This window comes from Tenrec ecaudatus, unplaced genomic scaffold (genome assembly GCF_050624435.1).
Source record: "Tenrec ecaudatus isolate mTenEca1 unplaced genomic scaffold, mTenEca1.hap1 Scaffold_480, whole genome shotgun sequence".
NCBI lineage: Eukaryota > Metazoa > Chordata > Mammalia > Afrosoricida > Tenrecidae > Tenrec > Tenrec ecaudatus.
In genome coordinates this window covers 8,069-35,559 of record NW_027459390.1, presented here as the reverse complement: position 1 = coordinate 35,559, position 27,491 = coordinate 8,069, and the positions used below count along the sequence as shown (strand labels likewise).

Sequence of the window (27,491 nt, the reverse complement as noted above, 5' to 3'; positions counted from 1 at the left end):
ATCTGCTGGGGGCAGGCATCCATCTGGCCGGAAACTAGATGGGCTACTCTGTGTCTTGTGCATCCATGTCTGTAGGCCTTCCAGCGCAGCCTGCAACTCATCATTGCGGTCCTGCAGGTCCTATAAGCAGAGTAGAGATGGCCCTGCAATCCCCATGCTACACAGCAAGGCCCAAGGAGCAATGCAGCACCGCAGGGTCTGCAGGATGCCCAGTGGAAAGGAAATTCAATTCCTGACAGCAAACATGTAACATTCAAACTATAAGTTTCCAACTATGCAGTGAGTTAAACATGACAGGGATAATTCAGCTTTCTTAAATCCTACATCGCCTTCTATCACTAGAATCATAGCAGGGGCTAAATTTTTTTTTTAAAGTGAAGTGAATGTGGAGGAGAAATGCAGATCACCAACACCTGACTCAACAGGAATGTGTGCAAGTCCACCACAGTGATGGGGTATGGCCAAGAAAAGCAACTCACTGGTGTCCTTTCTCCAGAGGGTTCTGCAGCTTTGACTGTCAAGGCGTTGCCATCATCTTAAAACAAAATGCCACCCAGCAGAGCAGAAAGGCCACATGGATGGCTGAGGCCCAATGAGGCACATAGAGTGGGGGCTGCAGGACAGACAGGCAATGCTGGGAGGCTGCCCTGAATCTGCACCTGGCTGCAGTGGTCTGTCTGCACAGGAGTTGAGGAAATGCACTGTAAAAAGCACACTTGGTTGCCAGGGTTTAGAGGCGAATCTCCCAAGACACAGCTCTCACTTGTAGATTTAAGGGTAAGAAGGCAAGAAGCGCCTGTCTGTGGGACTATCGTGGTGTGAAGTCTCTTGGCATGGCTCTTCTGTCTAGGTCTTTGTGATTCCCATTGATGATTAGGTGGGACTTTGCAAATAGGGCATGTCTAACACAAAACAGAGTGGACTGGTTCATTTTCGTTGCCACTTCCCTGGCCATAGGGATGTGTTATCTTAGAACAGGAACAGAGAGGAATCCCATGAACTTAAGGGATAAAGAACTACCAGTGGAGAACAAATGAGATCTCTGTCTAAAGACAAGAGGAACCAGAGGCTGTGAAACAGAAATTACTGGACAGACTGAAAGAACAAGGCAAAGTCAGAGGCTGAGGCAAGGAGACACGAGACAGAATTGAAGAGCAACACAGAGACTAAGGACTAGAGAAAGACTTGATTGAGGCGAGATGATACTGTGGACCAATGACTGTATCCTTAGTGTTTTCTGATCTTGGCTTGTAGTAACCCATTAAGTTCTCTAAAAAGCTCCCTTAATTGTGAGTATTGCCTGTGAGCTCTGTGCGACCAGTGCAATGGATTATAGAACACAGCACAAAAGTAGAATGCTGTGGAAGAAACAGTTACTATCAGAAAAGGGTAAAGAATGATGGAGGGTGGAGGCATGCCTGATCTCTATTTTGTGGCAATCGGCCTTGATTGATGGAGCTACGTAGGATTCTTCTCCTTGATGTAGCCAGAGGTCAGCTATGCACTCCATGCGGTTTACTCAGGGACCCTAGATCCCTTCGTGAAGGAATGTGAGGTGTGTGGTCACTTTCCCTTTTGTGCACCTGGGGATGGGGGACTTGGGACTCTTCAGACCTAATGAATACGGCAGCAGTGCTCCCAGGGACTATAGGAGTATGATTCTACCTGGTTTCTCCTTTAGGAAACGTACTCTGGAGGGACACTAGACATTGAACTGTGAAGAAGCCCAAACTGGCCCATCAGGCAGCCACATGGTAAGCGAGCTTTCAGACATTTCTGGTCTAGCCAGTAAGGTGTGTAGCTGAGGCCCCAGCATCATAGGGCAGAGAAGAAACATGTTTGTTATGCTATGTCTGAGTTCCTTCCCACAAAATATAAAATCTATGAGCATATTTAATTGCTATTTTAGGCCATTAAGTGTTGGCGATAATTTCTTATGGAGCCATAGTAACTGGAATAACATGTATGAGTGAGCCACAAATAGCTCATGGAAATAGGATTAAAAGGTAAAGGAATTTTCCATGAATTTTTGAAGCCCTTTTTCTGTAATTTACAAAGGTAAATTACAGTCTCTTGAGGGGAAAAGTATATTAATTTTAAGTGGGAGAGAAAAAAAAGTTCTCACAAAAATCTGTTAAGAAATGGATGGTAGAGACTTCCAGGAAGATGGCGACTGAGTAACACATAGCAGAGGAACTCCACAGAAATCTGTGCAGGAGAGTCACTAAGAGGGAAATTCCACACCACCAGGTCGCAGAAGGAGCATCAGAAAGATAAGTAGGCAGAGATCCAATAGGTTTTAAGGAGCTGGGTCTTTTGGCTTACCACAATGGAGGCCAGCTAGGGTTTGACCTTAGCCTAAGGTGACCAGACGTACCGCTTTTTAAACATTTTTTCTCGTGTCTATGGTGTTTTTAAAAAGTCCCAATTTTTGGAAAGAATGCACAACAAGTGAGGGTATATACGGTTTTCGGCTGCCATGTGGCAATTTCACCAGGATATGAGTTTTATCAGTGGTGTCCCGCTATACCAATGTTAAAATCTGGTCACCTTACCTTGGCCCGGCCACTGTCTTGGCTGGAGCCAGGATCATTTGTAGGCAACACAGGGGCTTTATCTCAACACAGCCACAGTTTGACACCATCTCAGGGCAGGGATTAAACCCCTCCAGCCCCATGGTCAAGGATCAGGTTCATTTATATTGATGCTTCAGTTTCCCTCTCTTCTCTCTATTCCCCCCTAGCCCCCTGTCTCAGTGGGCTGTTTTTTTTTCCTTCTCTTTTTCTCTTCCCCTTTCTCTCACACAGCACTGCCAACATCCTGACCACTACCCTTAGCCTAGGGCATTAATGCCTGCACTCAACCCTACTGGACGAGCTCCTCCCTCTGCAGCATAACCGGAAGCTGGGAAAGCCGACCCACACTCCAACAGGGGATATCCTGCCCAACTTCTTCCCTGGAAAAGCCCACCTGCCGGTCCTCTGTAGTGCTTAAGACATGGCTGGAGAAATTCGGCACCCCTTCTTTGGGGGAAATCCTGCCTGTGTGCCTTGGGGAGCTCCTATCCATCCTCTGTGGGCCCACGTTACTGAGGGAGCTTCCTCCCGCCTGCTGTAGTGCCTCACAGACTAAGAAAGCTTATCAAACACTCACCAGCTTTCCACGGAGCAGTGGGAAACTCTGCCTAACCTACGCAGTGATCTACCTGATCAGGGAAATTCCGCCCACCATTCACGGTGCTCTATACCAAAGCAGGCAACCAACCAGATTTCTGTGACACTCCTGTTGCAGCGGGCACCTTTGCATGCCACCTGTGACAACCCAAGCCGTCATGGGCCACACCATCATGGATTCTTGTGAGATCACCCAGTAAAGCACCATCCTCGTGGATCCACAACAACCCAACCAGCATCTCCGGAGAGGCCCATCCAACTTGTTGACTAGGGAAAGAGTGAAGCCACAGGAGGACAAAGTGGTTGGCTAATTCCATAGTGAAATTAGCTGTAGCAGTTCGAAGAAGCATTCCTACGAGTCTCCCAGAGAGAGCCAGTGCTCTTTGACTCCCTGAAAAATGGCACCTGGCTCCTCTAAAACAAACAGCAATCAGGCCCAATGACCTCAACAAAAAAACATGAGAAACAAACTTCAATGGCAGAGATGTCCTGAACCGAACGACATGCATAGAAGAAGCAGATATTTATCTGCCACATAAAGAATTTTTCAGAATACTTCTTGCAGTAATACAGGATATGAGAAAAACAATACAGAAAAAAGATTAAATGAAAGAGGAGATTAAGTCCATACACCAAAGGGAAATACAAGAGATCAGGGAAGAGATAACAAAAACTAGTAGCAGACACACAGACCTCGAGAATCGACTGGAGGAGGCAGATAATTGCACCAGTGACCTAGAGGACAGCCAAGGAGACTTTAAATGCGAACAAAAATCTAATAAGATCATTAGTGAAGCTGAAGAGAACCTAAAAGCTAGGTCTGATGCTATGAAGTGGAACAACATTAGAATTATTGGATTACCAGAGGAAGACACCACAAAGAAGTCAACTGCAACAGAGAGGAAATTCTTGGAGGAAAACTTCCCGAGCTTAATGAATGAAAACCTGGCAACCATTCAGGAGGCTGAAAGAACACCAGTCAGATTGAAACCCAAGAAGAAATCAAGGCACATCATACTTACTATCCAACTTTGAGGAAAAGGAGAAAATCATGAGAAGAGCTAGGGAAAAACAAGCAATCACATAGTTTCCCAAATAAGAATATGCTCAGACCTATCATGTTTCCCCCAAAGTCAGACATCCCCCCAAAATAAGACCTACTTACAGTTTTGCCTCGGGCTGAAATATAAGGCATCTCCCAAAAATAAGATCTCCCCAAAAATCAGCACCCCCGAAGCTACCGTAACTCTGGACTCTGGATCATAGTGGTGGGCACCACCACGCAGCTCACTATTGGCTGCAGCGCAGTCAGAGCAGACAGGTAGTACGAGGTCTCTTTTAATAAAACAATAAACAATAAACGTGTACCACATACTTCTCCATGGAAAAATAAGATGTCCCCTGAAAATAAGACCTAGTGCATCTTTGGGAGCAAAAATTAATATAAGACACTGTCTTATTTTCGGGGAAACAGGGTATCAGAGAACACTATGAAGAAGAGAAGAGAGTTGTTGAGTAACATTGCAAAAATTGAAGGAAAATAATGCAAACCCAAGAATACTCTACACAGCCAAATTATTGATCAAGATAGATGAAGAAGTAATTGTCTTTTAGAGAAGGAAAAACTCAAAGAATACATTAGAAGAAACCCAGCCTGGATCCTTGTCGATCCAGTATAGGCAGAAGAACAGCACTCACCAAGCATAAGTAAGAGACTGCCACAGAGAACAACCTCACCCAGAGGGAAACAAAGAGAAAACAGCCCCCAAGATAGCATTGGATTAAGGGTGAAAAGAAGTCAAGAATGAAACACACACACACACACACACTACATTAAAAAGAAAGGGAGGTGGGAAAACACCCAACACAAAAGGTGTAAGATGACATCACAGAGTCCACGGATGGAAATAATACCCCTGAATATCTATGAACTAAACTCAGGCATTAAAAGACTGAGGCTAGCAGACTAGTTTAGACTAGTTTAGAAATACAACTAATCAATCTGCTGCCAACAGGAGACACATGTCAAGACTACAAACAAAACTAGGCTGAGAATCAAATGCTGGAGAAAAACATACCAAAGAAACAGCAATTAAAAAAAACCAAGGGTTGCAATCGTAATCTTGGATAAAACTGACCTCAAAGTGCAAACCATAAAAAGAGATGTGGAACACTATATATTGCTCAAGGGAACAGTAGGCAAAGAACCACTAAGCATTGTAAACATATTCCCCAAATGACAGACCTGCTGAATACATCAAACAAATGCTTCAAAATATGAAAAAGGAAGTCACAGCCTCAACAATTATAGTAGGTGACTTCAATACACCACTCTCTGAGAAAGAAATATCACAGGGAAAGAAACTCAACAAGGAGGCCAGAGATCTAAACACTACAATTAGTCAATTTGACCTGATATATATTTACAGAGCTTTGCATGAAAATACAAAATATTTCACATTCTTTTCAAGCCCACATAGCACATATTCGAAGATAGACGACATGCTGGGGCATAAGTCAAATCTGCATAAATTTAAGCACATTGATATCATATAGACTTCTCTCACTGACCACTGTGCCATAAGGCTGGAAATCAGCAAAAGGAAGATGAATAAAACAAGGCAAACAATTGGAGGATGAATAACTCTCTACTGAAAAAGGAGTGTGTACTGGCTCAGATCATAGATGAAATTAGGAAATTTCTAGAAACCAATGAGAATGAGAATAAGACGTACCAAAACTTATGGGACACAGCAAAGGCAGTTATCAGAGGAAGTTTCATAGCAATACATGCACACCTGAGAAAGGAAGAAAGCCATATGATTGATATGCTGGCACAAAATTTACAGCAACTAGGGCTGAGTCAACAGCACAATCGTGCTAATAGCAAAAGAAAAGAAATAATAAAAATCAGGGCTGAGATTTAGGAGAGGGAAAATAAGAAAACTATGGAAAAAATTAATGCTGCTAAAAGTTGGTTCTTTGAAAAGATAAACAGAATCAACATATCGTGGGTAAACCTAACCAAAGAAAGACGGGAACAAATTTCAATAGCAAGAATGAGGGATGAAAGAGGGGACATTACAACAGACTCTAATGAATTCAAAATGACAATTAAAGAGTATTACGAAGGACTGTATTCCAATGAATTCAACAACTTGGAAGACATGGTCAAATTTTGAAAAACAATCCCTCCCTCGAATTTCCCAGAGGAACATCAAGAATGTCAATAGACCCATAGCAATAGAAGAAATAGACAAGGATATCAAGGGATTACCAACCCCAAATTCCCTGGGCCAGATGGCTTCACAGGACAATTCTACCAAGCATTTAGGGAAGAAATGACACCAATCCTACACAAAATCTTCCAGAACATAGAAAAGACGGCAACCTCTTGAAGCAAGTATAAATATGATACCCAAACAGGGCAGGAATCCTACAAGAATTGAGAACTACAGACCAATATTCTTAATGAACACAGATGCAAAAATTGTTAACAAAATACTTGCCAATAGAATACAAATGTATATAAAACGAATACCATATATACTTGAATATAAGCCGACCTGAGTATAAGCCTAGGTACCTAGTTTTTACCTGGGAAACTAGAAAAACTGATGACTTGAGTATAAGCCTAGGGTGGGAAATGCAGGATGTGAATTAACACAGAGACCAGAGGGGAGAGACGGAGCGCAGCCACGGACACATCCTGACCAGTTCAGCTGCCAGCGTAAGTGAATCACTATGGGTGCTTCTGCAAATTGGAGCCTTCCACGTCATAGGATGGCTCTGATTGGTTAGATGTGAGTAACAAACATTCAAAGCCCTGCAGTATCAGTGGGGCTTTGAATGAACAGCGGAGGAACGACAATCACCTGTGAGATATTACACCTCGTATAAGTTAAACCCCAGTTTTTCAGCACATTTTTTGTGCTGAAAAATTCAGCTTATACACGAGTATATATGGTAATTCACCATGACCAAGCAAGATTCATACCAGGGATAGTTCAACATACGAAAGACCATTAGTATCATGTGCCACATTGACATGAAAAACTCTAAGAACCACATGATAATATTGATAGATGTGGAAAAAGCATTCGACAACATCCAACACCAATTCCTTTTTAAGACACGTCAGGAGATAGGAATGGAAGGACAATTCCTCAAGACCATACAAGCTATATATGAAGAACCAACAGCCAACATGGTAGTCAATGCAGAAAAGAGGAACACAATTCCACAGAAAAAGGGTCCAGACAAGGATGCCCCTTGTCCCCACTCTTATTTAACATCGTACTGGAGGTTTTAGCTCGCAGCATAAGGCAAAGGAGAGACATCAAAGGTATTCGTCTGGGGAAGGAAGAGGTAAAACTATCGTTATATGTAGATGACATGATTTTATAAATGGAAAATCCCAAAAGATCCAAAAGGGGCAGAGTGGCAGGATACAAGATCAACAAACAGAAGTCCACTGGACTGCTATACATATCAGCTAAAATAACAGAAGAGGAGGTCAAAAAGGTGGTACCCATCACAATAGCCAAGCACAAATTAAAATATCTAGGGAAATAGCAGACTAAAAGAACAAAAGATTTATATGAGGAAAACTATGGAACACTATTACAAGAAACCAAGAGTGATTCAACAAATGGGAGAATATCCCATTTTTGTCGATCAGAAGACTCAATATAGTAAAGATGTCAGTTCTCTCCTAGGCACTATATAACTTTAATGCAATCCTGAGAGAATTACCCTCATCTTTCTTGAAAGAAATGGAAAAACTGATTACCAAATTCATATGGAGAGGGAAGAAGCCCAGAATTAGCAGAGACTCCCTAAGAAGGACACAGTGGGAGGGCTTGCTTTACCTGACTTTAGCACATATTATAATGCCATCATGGTCAAAACTGGGAGGTATTGGTATAATGACAGATACTTAGACTACTGGAAAAGAACTGAAAACCCAGAAATAAAATCATCAGCATACAGACAACTCACTTTTGATAAAGCCCCCAAAATATCAAAAGCAGGTACCCTCTTTAACAAGCGGTGTTGGAAAAAATGGATATCTACCTGCAGAAAAATGAAGCATGACCCTTATCTGACTCCATGCACAAGAATAAACTCAAGGTAAATCACAGACCTTGAGGTAAAACTGCAAACTATTAGGTCCATCAATAAGGGAACTGGGACCAATCTGAGAATTTTGGCACTGGGAATACATGGGATAGCAGAAACAGGGAAGGACACAAATGCACATGAGTCACAAATTGACATGTGGGATACACTGAAGATAAAACATCTGTGTACATCAAAATAATTCACCAAGAGAGTAATAAGAGAGCCCACGGACTGGGAAAACATCTTTAGCCTGACACATCAGACAAAGGCCTTATTACTAAAATCTACAATACTCTGCTAGTTTCCAAAGAGAAAAAAACTAATTGCCCACCGAGGAGGTGGGCAAAGGTCCTGAACAGCAGTTCCACAAGGGTACAAATCCGAATGCAAGGAGTTGGAAACAACCCAAATTTCCACCAACAAATGATTGGATTAAAAAACAGTGGTATATACATACAATGGAGTACTACACATCACTAAAAAGCAGTGATGACAAATACTAAGAGGACGCCTGGCCCTCCCACCAGAAGAACTTATTTCAAAAGACGGCATTGAATCTGCAGCTCCAGGAGAGGGACATATCTGATGGGAGCACATGGGTGATGATGAAGGGGGAGGAGGAGAAAGTGGAGCACATCCTGGCCCACCAGGTCTTGAGGACGATTATCCCGATTAGAGCAGCCAGTTCACAGAGAGGACCACATGGCCAGCCCCACTATGAGACATGACGTCCCTCACTGACCCATAGCTCTACCGGGGACAACACTGGAGACACAGTGTGGGAACTACGCCTGATCTGATCCTGCCACACCGAGGCAAAACACTAAGGGGGTGCAACAGAATAGCAAGGGAATGGAATGGCGAGGTCCTCAGGGAATGATGAAGGTGGACTTTGGGGCTAGGGTGTGGTACCCCAATTGATTGAACTGGAAAACACTCCTAAAGGCCAACACACAATCCTTGAACTAACTACAAACTTTTCTTTCTTGTGCTTTTTTTTGTCATTGATTTATTGTTGTTGGTTGGTTGTATATTGTTCCTTGGTATTTTTATGTCTTGTTTTTGTGCATGTTATTATCTCCGCTGGTCTTTCTAAATAAGATAGGCTGGATGAACAATCTGGAGGATAAAACAACAGGACCGACAGTTCAGGAGGGACATAGGAGAGGTGGGGGAAAAGGTAGTGGTGTTAACAAACCCAGGGACAAGGGAACAAGTGATCTAAATCAGTGGTGAGGAGGGGCTGGGAGGCCTGGTAGGGCATGATCAAGGGTAATGTAACAAAGAGGATTTGCTGAAACCCTGGTCGGGACTGAGCATGATAGTGGGACAGAAGGAAAGTCAAGGGAAATAGAGGAAAGAGCTAGGAGACAAAGGGCATTTATAGAGGTTTAGATAAAGACATGTATATATGCAAATATATTTATATATGAGGATGGGTAAATAGATCTATGTGCATATATTTATACGTTTAGTATTAAGGTAGCAGAAGGACATTGGGCCTCCACTCAAGTACTCCCTTAATGCAAGAATACTTTCTTCTATTAAATTGACATTCTGTGATGCTGACCTTTTCAACGCAACTGCTGAAGACAAAGCGGGTGCATAAGCAAATGTGGTGAATAAAGCTGATGGTGCCCGGCTATCAAAAGATATAACGTCTGGGGTCTTAAAGGATTGAAGATAAACAAGTGGTCATCTAGCTCTGAAGCAACAAAGCCCACATGGAAGACGCACACCAGCTTGTGTGATCACAAGGTGCCAAAGGGATCAGTTATCAGGCATCAAAGAACAAAAAATCATAACATTTTGTGCTTGCCTCCATGATATGATCGCTGAAGACAAATGGGTGCATAAGCAAATGTGGCAAAGAAAGCTGATGGTGCCCGGATATCAAAAGGTATAGCGTCTGGTGTCTTAAAGGCAAACAAGCAGCCACTTAGCTCAGAAGCAACAAAGCCCACATGGAAGAACCACACCATCCTGTGCGATCACAAGGTGTTGAAGGGATCAGGTATCAGGCATCATCAGAACAAAAAATCTTACCATAGTGAATGAGGTGGGGGGGCGGGGTGCAGATTGGAGATCCAAAACCCATTTGTCAGTCACCGGAATCCCCTTGCAGAGGGGTGTAGGGGAGGAGGCGAGCCAGTCAAGGTGTGATGTAGCAACAATGAAAAATACAACTTTCCTCTAGTTCCTAAATGCTTCATCCTCCTGCACTATCATGATCTGATTTCTACCTTGCAAGTCTGGCTAGACCAGAGGATGTACACTGGTGCAGATAGGAACCAGAAACATAGGGAATCCAGGGTGGATGATCTCTTCAGGTCCAGTGGTGAGAGTGGCACTACTAGAAGCGTAGAGGGAGAGTAGGTTGGAAGGGAGGAATCGATTTCAATGATCTGCATTTGACCTTGTTACTAGGGGGTGGACAACAGAAAAGTGGGTGAAGGGAGATGTCGGACAAGGCAAGATATGACAAAATAATAATTTATAAATTATCCAGGGTTCATGAGGGAGGGGGAAGCGGGGATGGAGGGGACAAAATGAGGACCTGATGCCAAGGGCTTAAGTGGAGAGGAAATGTTTTGAGAATGATGAGGGCAATGAATGAACAAATGTGCTCTACACAACTGATGTATGTATGAATTGTGATAAGAGTTGTGTGAACTCCTAATAAAACAATTAGGCCTCCACTTACTCAATGCAAGAACACTTTGTTCTATTAAATTGGCATTCCAGGATGCATACATTCCCGACATGATTGCTGAAGAAAAATGTGTGCATAAGCAAATGTGGTGAAGAAGGCTGATGGTACGTGGCTATCAAAGCGTCTGGGATCTTAAAGCGTTGAAGATAAACAAGCGGCCATCTAGCTGAGAAGCATCAAAGCCAACATGGAAGAAGCACACAGCCTGTCTGACCACAAGGTGCAGAAGGGACTGGTTATCAGACATGAAAGAACTAAAAATCATATCAATGGGTGCCCACCTCCCTGATACGATCAATGAAGACAAACGTGTGTGTAAGCAAATGTAGTGAAGAAAAGTGATGGTGCCCAGCTATCAAAAGATATAGCGTCTGTGTTCTTAAAGGTTCTAAGATAAACAAGTGGCCATCTAGCTCAAAAGCAATAAAGCCCACATGGAAGAAACACACCAGCCTGTGTGACCACGAGCTGTCGAAGGGATCAGGTTTCAAGCATCAAGGAACAAAAGATCATATCATTGAAAATGTGGGTGAGTGCAGAGTGGAGACTCAAAGCCCATTGGTAGCCAATCGGACACCCCTTAGTGAAGGGTTGTGGGGAAGAGATGAACCAGTCAGAGTGCAGGGTAGCAGCGATGAAACATATAACTTTCCTCTAGTTCTTAAATACTTCCTCTCCTCCACTATCATGATCCCAATTCTACCTTACAAATCTGGCTAGACCAGAGGATGTACATTGGTACAGATAGCAACTGGAAACACAGGGAATCCAGGACAGATGACTCATTCAGGACCAGTGGTGAGAGTGGCGATGCCTGGAGGATGGAGAGAATGTGGGGTGGATAGGGGGAACTGATTACAAGAATCTACATATAGTCTCCTCCCTGGGGGAGGGACAGTTGAGAAGAAGGCGGTGGGAGACATCGGACAGTGTAGTATATGACAAAATAATCATAATTTATTAATGATGAAGGGTTCATGAGGTAGGGGACAGTGGGGAGGGAGGGGGAAAATAAGCAGCAGATATTAAGGGCTCAAATAGAAGGCAAATGTTTGGAGGATGATGATGGCAACAAATGTACATATGTTCTTGACACAATGGATCAAGAACATATTGTGATAAGAATTCTATGAGCCCCCAATAAAATGATTAAAAAATAAGAAAAAAAGTAGTGATGAATGCATGAAGCACATTGGAAAGAATTGGAGGAAATTATACTAAGCGAAGTAAGCCAAGCAGAAAATGAGAAGTACTATATGAGTCTGATGAGGAAAGCTTAAAAAAAAAAAGTGCAAAACGGGCTTAGGGAAAAAACTATTGTATATAAACATTCCTGGGTTCAGGTTCAGGGAGTATGGCAGGGACTAGACCAAATCCAGGAATACATATGGTAGACAACTAAAAAGGAAGGGGAAAGAGAGAAAAAACAAAAACAAATGAGTAGTTGGGGAACAGGGCACTAACTCCCCCAAGGGGAGTGTATTATTCATATCTTCTCAGGGAAAGAGGGACCAGACTACAAAGCGGTGCTCTAAGATGTGAATGCAACATACTGGCATGAAGCAGGGAACCAGTAGAGGGGTCTGAGAGACAGGCCCCAATCCCAACTATGTGGACAACCACCCCTGCCCCCTGAAGAATTTACCTTAGGGGCAGCACTGAAGCTACAGCTCAGGGAGAGGGACATGTCTGATCAGAGCACACAGGAGCAAATGAGGGGGGAGGAAGAGAGAGTGGAGCACATCCTGGCCCACCAAGACTTGAAGATGATATCCCTGCTCAGAGCAGCCAATAGCTAGAGAGGGCCATATGGTCAACCCCACTATGAGACATGACATCCCTCACTGGCCCATAGCCCTATAGGGGACAACACTGGATACACAGTGAGGGAATTATGCCTGATCAGACCCCACCACACCGAGGCAAAACACTAAAGGCGTGCAACAGAACAGCAAGGGGAGCAGAGCAAGGACGTCTCGAGGGAATACCAAAAATAGACTTTGGGGCCATGGTGTGGCACTCCATCAGACTCCACCAGAAAACACTCCTAAATGTCAATAGACCTTGAACTATTTTCTTGTTTGTTGCTTTGTTTTGCTCTGTCTTGGTTTGTGCATAGTATTATCTCTGCAGGTCTGTCTAGATAAAAGAGTCTGGATAAACAATCTGGAGGAGAAAACAACAGGACCGAAGGTTCCAGGGGACATAGTAGAGGGAGAGGTGGGGGAAAGGAAGTGGTGTTAATAAATCCCAGGGACAATGGAATAACAAGTGATCCAAAATCAGTGATGAGGAGGGTGTAAAAGGCATGGTAGGGCTCGTTCAAGGGTAATGTAACTGAGAGGAATTACTGAAACCCAAATGAAGGCTGAGCATGATAGTGGGACAAGATAAAAGTAAAAGGAAATAGAGGAAAGAACTAGAAGGCAAAGGACATTTATAGAGGTCTAAATACAGGCATGTACATATGCAAACATATTTATATATGACAATGGGGAAATAATCGATCTATGTGCATATATTTATAGTATTAACGTAGCAGATGGACATTGGGCCTCTACTCAAGTACTCCCTCAATGCAAGAACACTTGTTCTATTAAACTGGCATTCCATAAGGCTCACCTTCCCAACACGATCGCTGAAGACAGCACAGGTGCGTAAGCAAATGTGGTGAAGAAAGCTGGTAGTGCCTGGCTATCAAAAGATATAGCACCTAGGGTCTTAATGGCTTAAAAATAAAGAGGCCATTTAGCTGAGAAGCAATAAATCCCACATGGAAGAAGCACACTACCCTGTGTGATCATGAGATGTTGATGGGTTCAGGTATCAGGCATCAAAGAACAAAAATATTATTATCACTGTGAATGAGGGGCAGTGCAGAGTGGGGATCCAAAGCCCATCTGTAGGCAAGTGGAGATCCCCTCACAGAAGGGTCGCAGGGAGGAGATGAGCAAGTCAAGGTGCTGTGTAGCAATGATGAAACATACAACTTTACTCTAGTTTCAATGCTTCCTCCTCCCCACTATCATCATCCCAATTCTACCTTACAAATCCAGCTAGACCAAAGGATGTATACTGGTACACACAGGAACTGGAAACAGAGGCAATCCAGGACAGATGACCCTCTCAGGACCAGTGGTGAGAGCGGCGAAACAGGGAGGGTGGAGGGACGGAGGGGTAGAAAGCAGGAACTGATCACAAGGATCTACATGTAACCACCCCCTGGGGGACAGACAACAGAAATGTGGGTGAAGGAAGATGCTGGACAGTGTAAGACATGGCAAAATAATAATAATTTATAAATTTATCAAGGATTCATGAGGGAGAAGGGTTAGGAAGGAGGGGAAAAAGGAGGAGCTGATACCAAGGGCTCAAGCAGAAAGAAATATTTTGAGAATGATGATGGCAAGAAATGTACAAATGTGCTTGACACAATGGATGTACGTATGGATTGTGATAAATGTTGTACGAGCCCTCAGTAAAATGATTAAAAAAATAAAAAGCAATGGATGGTAATTAAAATAGGAAAAATCCCACAAAGAATGGTGTCTTGCTAGGCACCCGGTTGAGTAGTACTGCCAATCCCATGGGTGTCAGGGTAGAACTGTGCTTCACAGGGTTTTCGATGGTGATTTTTCAGAAGTAGATCACCAGGTCTTTCTTTCAATATCCCTTTCAATGTGGGTGGACTCAAACTGCCAGCCTCGCAGTCGGCAGTGGGATGCGTCAACTGTGTGCACTTGCAGCTCATTTCCCTTTCCACTGGGCAGCACGGATCTTGGAAGCAGCATCCACAGTCATATTTATCTGGTGGCCTGCTTCTTGTGTGGTTCTTCTTATATTCCAAATAGGTATTCTGAAAATGTCCACTGCTGATAACAAGTTGATTCTGACTCACAACGACCATATAGGGCAGAGAACTACTTCTTTCGGTTTTTGAGGTGGAAAATCTTTACAGGAACAGACGGCTTCATCTCGCTCCCACAGACTGGCTGATGGGTTTGAACGACTGACCTAGATTTTAACAGCACCCAAACATAGCCACTAAGTACCACTAGGACTCCTTTAGACACATCCCTACCACTCAGCAGTGTGAGAAAGCTGATGCCTGATATACAACGAGTCGAAGTCTCTCTGTCTTGAGATTTAGTAACACAAAACCTAGGAGCATAGTCCATTACAACTGGTAGAGATGTGTGGAGCCTGAGCTGGAGCAGCAGGGCCTTAGCACGTCTACTTGGTGGCTCTCTGGAAGGATGGAAGTCAGACTACTGTTTTTAAGTTATCACTTGCTTAAGTGGGTGGCTGTGGATGTTGAAGGTGATAAGGAATCTGGGGAAAGTCTTGTGAAGTAGCAAGTCCACTAAGGTCTATCACAGCATTAAGAACAAAGGACTCTGGGTTTCTTACAGAGGCCACAGAAAGCCATTATGGTGTCCAGCAAAATACACAGCAGAAAAAAGTATCAAACCAAAGATAGCGGGTTACCATCTTATATTTCCTTTTATCAAAGGCAGCCTCACCAGGAAAATCAAGATGGACAGTTGGGAAAAAAAAGAAAAAGCTGAAATGATGCTTAAAGAGAAAGAACATTTGATAAATCCATTGTAGTGTCCACAATAGCAGTAAAAACTGCCACTGAATGCGATCTGACTAAAATCTTATATTTGCCAAGGGCAGCCTCATCGAGAAAACAAAGATTACCAGCTGAGAGAAAGAGAAAGAAAGTTAAAATGATAGCTAAATTGGAGGAAAATTCAGCGACAAAGGGAAGAAGCATGGTTGTTGTGCTTTGCAATATGCATTGTAAATTACAGTGAAACTTTACGCTAAAATTTGGAAAAGAATGGGCGCTACGCAGGGGGAAAGGTCATGCTATTTCTCCTTCTGTAGAATGAGTGTAAGACACTGAGTTCAGCCAACAAGCAAGGATATCCCTGTAGCAATGAGCCCATCTGGTAACCTAATCGACCTCAAGAATCATTCTCTTGTCAAATGAACCGGCAGTCATTGGAGAAATGGCAGATTCTGGGGTAAATGGCAGCAATGTACAAGGTAAATCTGGAGTATCTCAGGAACCACGTAATAAAACAACCAAAACAATGATGGTGCAGTGCAAAAACTTAGCAGATAGGTTGACCTGTCTGGCACAATTTGAACACCAGAAATCTAAGCACAGTAATGAATTATAAACCTTTGGTAATAAATCAGAAATTCTTTAATTCCATAACAACAGGTAAAAACCCACTGCCTTCAAGTTGATTCTGACTGTTCGTGTCCCTATGGGAAGAGTAAAACTGCTCCCCATGGTTTCTTGGTTTCTTTTTTTACCCTAGAGTTCTGAGAGCGTACATGTTTATGGGAGCAATAGCTTGATCTTTCCCCTACAGAGAAAGATGGATGTGAATTGCTGACTTGTGGTTAGCAGTATCACACCAATCTGCACCACCAGGGCTCCTTATACCAATATGTGACACACGCCAACCGATAGATGGCATCGCCCTACTTTAATTAAAAAGGAAACAACAGAAAAGCACTAAGTCAAGGCATTTCTTTGAAACAGGGAAGAAGAGTCCCAAATAACCAGAAGCCTTGGGAATTTGGCAATACCAGACCAGCCCTACATGTACTTAAGGAAGTTTTCTAAATGGAAAGGAAAGAACATTAATCAAACACTCAAATGTACACAAAGGGGGAGGAAGGAGTCAGACAGAGATCTCAGAAAATAAGTACATATTACGACTACTGGATGTAGGGTGTACATTACTGTCACTGGAGGTTCACCAACAGAAAAAGGAGAGGGAACAGTAAACCAGGAATACTTAATATTTCACATTCATTGTTGATTGCATGCTAAATGTTACTGTAATTGCATGTTGTATAGTATAATATTTGTAGTAACCACTAAGAGAATATGTAAAGAGGAATTAAAGCTCATAACAAAAGATGCTAAATACAAAAAATAACAGGAAAATTGATAAAAAGAGAAACCAGATAAAAGAAACTCAAAACCCAATTAGCTAAAAGAATGAAGAAAATGTAAATAGCCAAAATATTTACACAAAAGGCAGAGTGATCGACTGGATAAAAAACATGATTCATCTTTTGTTACCTACACAAAACACACATTCACATTAGGACACAAACTGACTGAAAATAAAGGATGGAAAAAATGTTCCGTGCAACCAGCACCCAAAAAAAGGAGTGTGGTCATACTGATAAAGGCTATTACATAATAAAAGGGCTAATACTTCAAGAAGATACAACAATTATTAGCATATATTCACCTAACCTGTCCAAAAACATGACACAAACACTAATATCAAAGAAAAAAAATTACAGTGCCGCTATTAATATTTGTAGATTTGAAACCTTCAATTTCAGTTCTCGACAGAACATTTAAAAAGTGAATCAATAAGCACATTAAGAACATAAAGAAAATCATAAGCCAGTTTAACTTAGAACACTCCATCCATCATCAGCAGACATTTTCACAGGATAATTTTTCCAGAACCAACTACAGATTAGGCCACAAATCTCAAGTTTTAAAACATTAAAATCATACAAAGCATACTTTCTGACCATAATGGTATGAAGTAAGAAATCAATCACAGGAAGAATAAAAATGAATAATTATTATTATACCAAAATTAAATATTGTACGACTAGAAAACAATTTCTCTATGTAAGAAATTAAAAGTGAAATAAAAATATACTTGGTATCAAATATAAAGGAAAGCACAACATACCAAATCCTTTGGGACACAGCACAAACCATTCTCAGAGGGAAATTCATAGCAATACATGCCCATATTTAAAAAGATGGATGAAAATCAATTGTTTAAATGAAAACTTGAACAAAAAGGAAAGGAAGAGCAAGAGGCCAAAGATACTAGCTGAAATGAATAATAAATACCAGTGAGAAAGAAATGAAATAGAATACAGTTAAACAACAGAAAAAAATCAATCAAACCAGAAGTTGGTTCTTTGAAAAGGATCACTGAAACAAACTACTGGATATACTGGGGGGGGGGGGGAGGGCAAATAATCCAAAGAAATGAATCTGGAGACAACACAACATATTCATTGAATAAAGAATCATAACACTATGAAAAAGAACTGCAACAGATTTGAAAGTGCAGATGAATGGGACAAATTCCTGAAAATATACGACATACCTAAACTAATATGAATAGAAATAGGTTTAAGCAGAGTAATTATGAAATAAGCAATTCAGAATGTGATTAACCCCCTGCTCCACCCCTTCAAAAAAGACCAAAAATATATATAAAAAGAAAAGTCAATGGCAAGATGGCTTCACTGGGATATTTCATAAAAAATTCAGAAGTGCTGACACCAGTTCTATAGAAACTTTTAAAAACATTAAAGAAAGGGGACTAGAACATGTCCAACTGAACACATACACACAGGTAGATCCTTATGTAACAACCAGGATAGACTAGGCCCTAAGAAAAGACAGGTGGCCTGTGATCTCAGACAATGGCTTGAAAGTGAAGTAAAAGGAGGCTTCCATATATCAGAGACTGTGGGAGCAAGCAGAGAAGGGAAGGAAAGAGCAGGTCCACTGAAGAGGCGCCCAGTGGTCTCCTGCTACCCATCTGTAGCTCCATTCTGCACTGCTGGCTACAGCAACCCAGCTCCACTCCTCAAAGACTATCATTGTGAGCAGGGTCCAAAGCTTCACGTGTAATAAGCACGCAGGTCCCATGTGGCTTCCAGCTCTCCAAGCAAGCTGGCCTGCACAGTTCCCGGAGCATAGGTCCCAAAGGACCAGCCTAGGCTATCCCAAGGACAAACTTGGCACCATGATGGTTTTCCTGAAGATTGCCTGTGCTTTGACGGACTATGTTAAGAAGCTCTTGGCCTTAGGGAAGAATACACTCAAGTACAGTGTTCCTCCCCCTCCCAACTTTTCTTAGTACAGCCTTTTACTGCCCAAAGCCTTTTTTCCCTCCCCCGTCCCTCTTCTATTATTCATTTCTGGCACTACTCAACAAAGTCATCGACTCCCACAAAATCTAGCAGCCCTCCCAACCGTAATACCCGGCCACGATGCTGCAGTGGCAGCAGTCACTCCTGATTCATCAGAAGAAGGATTAACAAATGAACAACACTCAGATCTCAAGGAATTTTCTTAAAAAGAACAGGCTCTGAAACTATCATAAATTGAATTCAGAAAAATGTTGTCATGTACTTTCAACAAAGAGTTTGCGAGAACAATGGTCAGAATAGAAAAGCTAGATATCTTCAACAAAAACCTCTAAAAAGAAATGCAGAAAATATTAAGATAAGAGAATTAGGCAACAATTTAGAAGAACAGAGTAAGAGAATTGAAGAAATGGAAAGCTGAATTGGTGAGTTTGAAGGCATATCTCTTAAATCCAATTTATGAGTGATACAATCAGCTAAAAGAACAAAAGAATCTGAAGAAAACATAAGAATGAAGTGGGATTCTATCCATATAAGAAATTCCGGAATAATACTTCCTTAACAGAACAGAGGAGGATAAAATAATTCTCCAGGAAGCAGAGAGAACCCAAAACACCACAGATCCCAAAAGAAAACACTGGAACATATTGTCGTTGAAATTTCCAAGACAGAAACAATTAGCAGGCTGAGAACAGCTTGGAAAAATTGTTTTAATTCATTTACAAAAACACTTTTATTGGCATATGACTCACATGTCATACAACAGCTCAATTATATTAAGATAAATTGTAATAATCATTATCACCACAATCAATTTTAGAACATTTTTTCTTTATTGTATTCATGTTATTTCCCCCAACCTCCCCTGCCACAGCCCCCAAAACCATTGTCTATATAGATTCAGTTATCCTGGATTTCATATACAGAAAAATGTATTTTTAAAAGCCTAACAACAATAACAAAGAAAACAGATTAAAAAAGCTCTAGAAAAGAAAGCAGAGGTTAAAAGAACTGGAATATATTTAAAATGAGTCAAAAGGGAGATGTATAAATTTTAACTTAAATACATCTGTAATAACCAATTTTACAATGCTATCTGTCTGATAACAGGGCTGTTCACATCCCATGGCTCTGGTCAGAGAGGATTCCCCAGAGCTTGCAAATGTTATCCACAACCTTAAAACCAGGTGTTCATAATTGAAGCTGATATCATTCCCTCCTTCAGATTTGAATTTCATGAGTTAAAATCCTAGGATGTTACAGGCTGGTGTGCTTCTTCCACATGGACTTAGTTGATCCCTCACTTAGATGGCTGTTTAAGACCAGCTTTTAAGACCCCAGATGCTATTTTTTTCTGATAGGTGGGCACCATCTAGTTTCTTCATTACACTTTCCTATAGCATTCATGTCTTGAGTGATTTCTTCATGAGGACGAGCATCAAATAGGGCCATTTCATAAGAACTAATTGTACTTAGATTGAGGCTAGAATTAAGTGCAAGCTCAAAATCCATTCACATATTTATGGTTCATCTGGCTCTGGTTCACCTCAGAGATATAATTGTTATTTTCTGTTAGAGAACATTATCAATCATCCCCTTGGGCATAAGGCAATTTTATTGATAGTGTAGTTAATTTAGCCAATGGTATAGAATTTAAAACAAAAATATGTCTTGTAAATTTAAATTTTATGTTTTCTTCCCATTGTCTCTCTTTTGTTGCCTTTAATAGATATTTTTATTAATTTATTTCTATTACCATCCTTTTTGTCTTTTTCTCATATTTTTCTGTGTTACCAATGTTCTTAGGAACCAAGACACCGCTCCTCTATCTGTCTCTAGGTGGGTCCGCCCACATGCAGATACACCCACATGTGAGTACCGTGAGTGAACATTGTTACCCATGCTGCACCATGCTTTAAGACAAAATTTCATTTATTTGTCAACAGAAATAAATATTTCAAACAAAACAAAACTGTAAACCAATATCCCTTATGAATATAGGGGCAAAATCTCAAAATCCTGGCCAACAGAATCCAACAATCTATCAAAAAGCTAAGCAAAAGAACCACAGCAGGTGAGATTGGTTCCAGGGATGCAAAGATGGTTTGAAATGAGAAAAATAATGAATGTGATCTACCATATAAAAAAGAAAAACAACCACATGAGCATTTCAATTGATTCAGAAAAGGTATTTGATAATATCTAACAGCCATTCTAGATACAAATACTAAAAAATAGGATTCGAAGGGAAATTCTCAATGAAATCAGGGACATATATGAAAAACCAACTGCCAGCATCTTACTCAATAGGGAGAAACTGAAAGCACTCATTCCTCTTTCAGATGGAATTACACAACAATGCTCCTTATTAACACTCTTATTCAACATTGTACTGGAAGTTAGCCAGAGCTATCAGGACACAAAAAGAAGTTTCAAAAATCCAAATGGGCAAAGAAGTAAAACTGTCACTATTTGCAGACGATCTGATTCTATACATAGAAGGCACCAAAGGCTCAACAAAAATATTGCTAGAAAATATAAAAAGATTTGGCAACATGGCAGGAAACAAAATTGACATATAATAATCAACAGGATTCTTGCATACTAACAAAGATAACTCCGGAAAAGAAAACAAGGAATCAATACCATTTACAATAACCACATAAAGATGAGTCTCTTTAACAAATGGTGCAGGAAAAATTGGATTTCGACTTGCAGAATAATTAAATAAGACTAATGCCCCACACCCCCACAAAAACATATAATATGGATCAAATATCTAAAAATAAATACCAGAAAATCAATGAGAAAACATGGACAAACTTAAGAGTGCTATTGCAGGGGATACACAAAATGTCAAATATTAATGAAGGATACACACGTAACAGAAGACAAAATTGAAGTCTGGGACTTAAGAAAAGTAAAACAAAAACTTCATCAAAAAAGTAAAAATGTTATCTACAGATTAGGAAAAAGATTTTGGCAATGATATACGTAATTGAAACACTTCAATAAGAAAAAGATGAATAGGTCTGTGTGGCAAGATGGTGATGGAGTAGCATTCCAGAGGGACTCTGCAGAAATCAGTGGAGGAGAGTCACTGAGAGGGAAATATCACTCTTCTGGGTCACAGGCAGAGCATCTTAAAGATGAGCAGACACTAGGTCTTGAAGAGCTGTGGGGTTTGGGCTACTACTGTAGAGGTTGGCTATGGCTTAGCCTTTCCCCTGCCACAGTCTCGGCTGGATCTGAGCTCTCTTGGCCAGCACAAAGGCTTAACTTCAACACAACCACAGCTTACTGCTGCCTTTCAGCAGGGTTTAAACCCCTCCAGCCCCACAGTCAGGTGACTGGGGCTGTTATTTCTCTCTCCCTTCTTCCACAGTCTAATTGGCCTCGGTACCCACCACCTGGTCTTTTTTCTTTCTTGTCTTTCCTTTCACATGTCACTGCTGGGCTCCAGGTCACTGCTCTTTGCCTAGAGCAACTGCATCCATCCTCCACTCAGCTGGGGCAGCTCCTGCCCACTTGCCCTCTGTAGCCTTACAAGCAGCTGGGGAAATCTTGCCTGTCTTCTGCCACACCTCAAATGGGGGAATCTCCCCTTAAAACATCTAGGAGAACTCCCATCAACCCTCCAAAGCCCTGTAAGCAGATGATGGAAATCCCAACCACCCTCCACGGTGCACCATGTGGCTGGGAGGGTCCCTGGGCCCCTCCCCGTCCTCTGTGGTCCCACATGGCTGAGGGAACTTCCTCCTACTTGCTGCCGTGCTTTACACAACTTAAGACAGCTCTGTGTGAGCCCTCTCCAGTGTGCCATACTGCTGTGGGAGCATCTGTGTGACCTATATGGGAGATCTTGCTACTAGAACAATTCCGTCTGTTATCTGCAGTGCTCTACACTAAAGTGGGCACACCCATCAACACTATGTGGCAATCCCGCTGCAGGAAGCACCCCCGCACTTCCCCTGAGGTGTTCCAAGCCGCTGTGGGCCACACCACCATGGCTTCCTGTAAGATCATCCAGTGCAGTGTCATCCTCCCCAGTCCACAATCACCCAACCAGAGTCCCATGAGAGGACCATCCAACGTAACCTCTAAATAACAGGATACGGGTTGGCTAGGTAAGGAGTAAAACCACAGGAGGAAAAAGTGGTAGCCTGACCTAGTACATTTAGCTGCAGGCAGTTCAATGACGCACTCCAATGAGTTTTCCAAAGTAGGAGACCAGTGCTTGTTGACTTTCTGAAAAATGGCACCAGGCTCTTCTAAAACAACACAACACAAACAGCAACCAGCCACAAAAACCTCAATGAAAAAACAGGAGAAACAAAAGGCAATGCCAGAAGTCCTGAACATAATGACATGTATAGTAGAAGCAGACATTGATCTGCAAACAGAAAGCAATCTTCAGGATTTCTGCTTGGAGTTATACAGAATATGAGGGAAGCAATATAAAAAAAGGATGAAATGATAGAGGAGATAAAGGCCACGCACCAAAGGGAAATAAAAGACCTCAGGGACAAGATAACCAAATCCAGTAGTGAATTCACAGACTTCTCCAAAAGACTTGATGAGGCAGAGAATTGCACCAGTGGCCTAGAGGATAAACAGGCAGACTTCAGCAAATGGGAAAGGCAGTTAGCCAAGATAATCAAAGAAACTGAAGAAAAGCTGAGAGCCATGTTTGATGCTATGAAGAACAACATCTGAATAATTGAACTACCTGAACAAGGCACAACAAAAGAGTCAATGGCATAATAAATAGTGTAGAAATTCTTAGGGGAAAACTTCTCCAGATTAATAAATGAAAACTAGGCAACTATTCAGGAGGCCAAAATAACACCAGCTGGACTGAATTCCCAAGAAGAAATCACCAAGGCATATAACAGCTATTCTATCCAACTTAGAGGAAAAGGACAGACTCATAAGAGCAGCTAGGGAAAATAGAAACAGTTACCTATAAAGGAACTCAAACAAGAGTCTGTTGAGACCAATCAGCGGACACTGTGAAGAGGAGAAATTGAAGAAAATAACACAAACCCAAGAATACTCTATCCAGCCAAATTATCAAGATAGATGGAGAAGTTAGAGTCTTCCCAGACAGGAAAAACTCAAAGACTACGATAAAAGAAACTAGCCCTACAAAAGATCCTTATCTAACCGGTATGGGCAGAAAAACATCACTCACCAAACAAAAACAAGAGACTGCCACATAAAACAACTCCACCCAGATGTAAACAAAGAGTAAACAGCCCCCAAGATAACAGTGGCAAAGAAAGGCAGAATGAACCACACACAAATGGACAACACACTGATAAGAAAGGGAGGTAGGAAAACATTCAACACAAAAGGTACAAGATGACATCACAGAGTCCACAGCTGGATATAATAACCCTGAATAACAATGGACAGAACTCAGCCAATAAAAGGCAGAGGTTAGCAGCCTGACTTAGAAAACACAACCCCTTGGGCTGCTACCTATAGGATACACATCTTATGATTACAGACAAAAATAGGCTGAAGAAAAATATACCAAGAAAACGGCCATTCAAAAAAAAGCAAAGGTTGCAATCCTAACCTCAGATTGTAAAAATAGTTCCCAAGGTACAAGCCATAACAAGACATAAGGGGTAGGGGCACTATATAATGTTCAAGGGAACAGTAGATGAAGAACCAGTGAACATAATAAATATATTCATGTTCAACGCGACGTCCACAAAATTTATCAAACACTCCAAAAGATGATAAAAGAAATCACAGGCTAACAATTATAGTAGGTGACCTTAATACACCATTCTCTGAGAAAGATCACAAGGAAAGAAGCTTAACAAGGAGGCAACAGATCTAAACATTATGATTAAATGACTTGACCTGATAGATATTTTCAGAACGCTCCACCAAAATGCAAAAACACCCTCATATTCTTTTTAAGCCCCCCATGGCACATACTCAAAGATAGACCACATGCTGGGACATAAGTTGAATCTGTGTAAATTCAAACATAAAGAGACCATACCGACTTCTCTCTCCGACCACTATAACATAAGGCTGAAAATCGACAGAAGGATGATGAAGAAAACAAGGGAAAAAATTGTAAGAAAAATAACTCTCTTTTGCAAAAGGAGTGGTTACTGGCTCAGAAAGATATGAAATTAGAAAATTTCTAGAAACCAATGAGAATACAGTTACCAATACCTTTGAGACAGCAAAGGCCGCTATCAGAGAAAGTCTGATAGTAATATGTAAGCACATGAAAAAGAAAGAGACGTATGATTGATGTGCTGACACAAAACTTACACCAATTAGAGCAGTCAGCAGAATAATCCTACAAATTGCAAAAGAAAAATAAAAAGGGCTGAGATTCATGAAAGGGAAAACAAGAAAATTATGGAAAAAAGAAATGCAGCTAAAAGCTGGATCTTTGAAAGGATTAACAGAATCAAAAGACCATGGAAAACCTAACCAAAGAAAGGAAGGAACAAATTTCAATAGCAAGGATGAGGAATGAAACAAGGGACATTACAATGAACCCTAATAAAATCAAAAGGGTAATTGCACAGTACTATGAAGGACTGTACTCCAATGAGTTCAACAGCTTCTCACTCCCCGCTATCACGACCTCAGTGCCGCTTCCCAATCTAGACTAGACGGGAGCATGCGCATAGGCATAGGCAAGAGATAAAACTCACGACACATGGAACCAGGAACAGGAATGGGAATAGAGACAACAAAAGGGTAGGGGGAAGGGGGCGAAGTGGGGAGAGAGGAGACACCAATAGCAATGAATAGCATATAATCCCGTACCCCCAGTCAGGGGGGAGAACAACAGAAACTAGAAGGGAAGGGAGATGGCGGTCGGAGTAAGATTTGAAAATAATTAACAATCTACAATGTATCAAGGGGCCACGAGGGTTGGGGTTGGGGGAGGAGAAGGGAGAGAAAAAAAGAGGAGCTGATCCCAAGGGCTCCATGGAAAGTAAATGTCTATAAAAGAAAGACAGAATATATGTACGGATATGTCAGATACAATTGATGTATAGATTGTAACAAGAGTTGTAAGAGCCCCCAATAAAATGATTAAAAAACACCCACACAACAACTTTGTTTTTAAAGAAAGATATACAGTAGAAGAATAGCAGCCGTCAAGTCTGGAGCACTGGGCCTGGTTTCTTGGGACATTCTTGTGGCTATAACATGAGGCCACTTTTAGATATCAAGTTGACCTTCCACACGCAGCAAGTAGACGTCATCAAATTAGAGGCTTTTCAGCAGAATCAAGGCTAAACGTAGAAGCCCGGTCTCTTCAAGAAGATACTCTCAGTGGTCTCCTCTTTCAACCTCCAAAAGGAGGGCCTGAACATGGCCTGCTCAAACCTCAGCCACTCTCATAGCCATCAGCTAGGTTGAGCTACACAGACACTGGTCACCTACAGTTCTGTCCATTCTAATGGTTGAACACCACCCTCTTAGCAGGTACAATGAGACAAGAAGTAGAGTTCTTTGGACTTTTTTGCACAAGAGGTCTAGAGACCTGCTGATGCAGCCAGAGGGTCATGCTTTTAGAGAAAACCCTAAGTTCCCCATAAGCTTTGACCCTGCCCCAGTGTAGAAATGGTTGGGGAAGAGGATGGGAATGAGCAAAGGTGAAGGTTTGGGTACCAACAACCAAAATGCTGGCATGTAAGACCCAATACAAGATTAATATGTGACTGCTCACAGCAGTCAAAAGAGTGAGTGCAGTAGAGCTGAGGATGGTGAGGGAACCCCCCCGGCCCAGCCCCCCAAACTTCCCTGGCACATACCCTGCACTTGAATTCATACTCCTTCAGGATCGCCATGAACTGTTCTTGAGAGAAGAGTGCAGTGCCATCTGGTTCCAGCTGATGTCAGACCCAGAAAGAAAGCAACAATACAGAGAATGGTAAGGCAGGTCCTCTTGGGCCAGGTTCCTGGGGCCACCTCCTCACTTTCCTTCTGGGAATCTAACTTCTACTTTCCAGTAGCTCTAGAAAAAAGCATCCAGTCTACCTACTTTCAAACTTGTTTAAAAGGTCTTGCCACCAACAGCGTTTTCTTAGGACCCGGAGCCTGTGGTGGCTGGGATGCACTTCTGCCTTGTCTCTGGTGCAACTTCTCCCTTCCCAGCAACGTCCTTAGGGTAGATGACATATGATGGCACCACGCTCTAAGTGCTCCTTTGGCCTCTCTGGCTAATCCCAAGTACTATTAGTGGGTCCTGGCTTTATCAGTACAGAGGCCATACTACGCGGGGTAGCACTAGGTCACAGTGACTTGTCATGAAAAGGGGAAAGAAAAAGATATTATATAGATTTCTCTCCATTACAGGATTTTTGTAAGGAAAAAAACCAAAGTTCTATCACCCAAGTATCATTTTCAAGACATGGCCCACACTACTGACCATGATTCTAGTTGAAAGACTCAGAATAAGCAGAAGCACTTGCCTTGTCCTTCAGCACAAACTCAAGGTCATTCTGCAGTTTCAGCACCAGCTTCTCTGAATCTGA

The 27,491-nt window shown here is 41.8% G+C and overlaps 1 long non-coding RNA gene across 1 annotated transcript; it reads right to left on the bottom strand.

Annotated features, from left to right (window-relative positions):
* On the bottom strand, positions 1 to 27,491 carry LOC142436619 (uncharacterized). The gene is made up of 3 exons (XR_012782029.1): positions 27,429 to 27,491; positions 26,769 to 26,846; positions 1 to 120 (listed from the first exon to the last, which is right to left on the bottom strand). It is a non-coding gene; the product is annotated as an uncharacterized LOC142436619 (long non-coding RNA).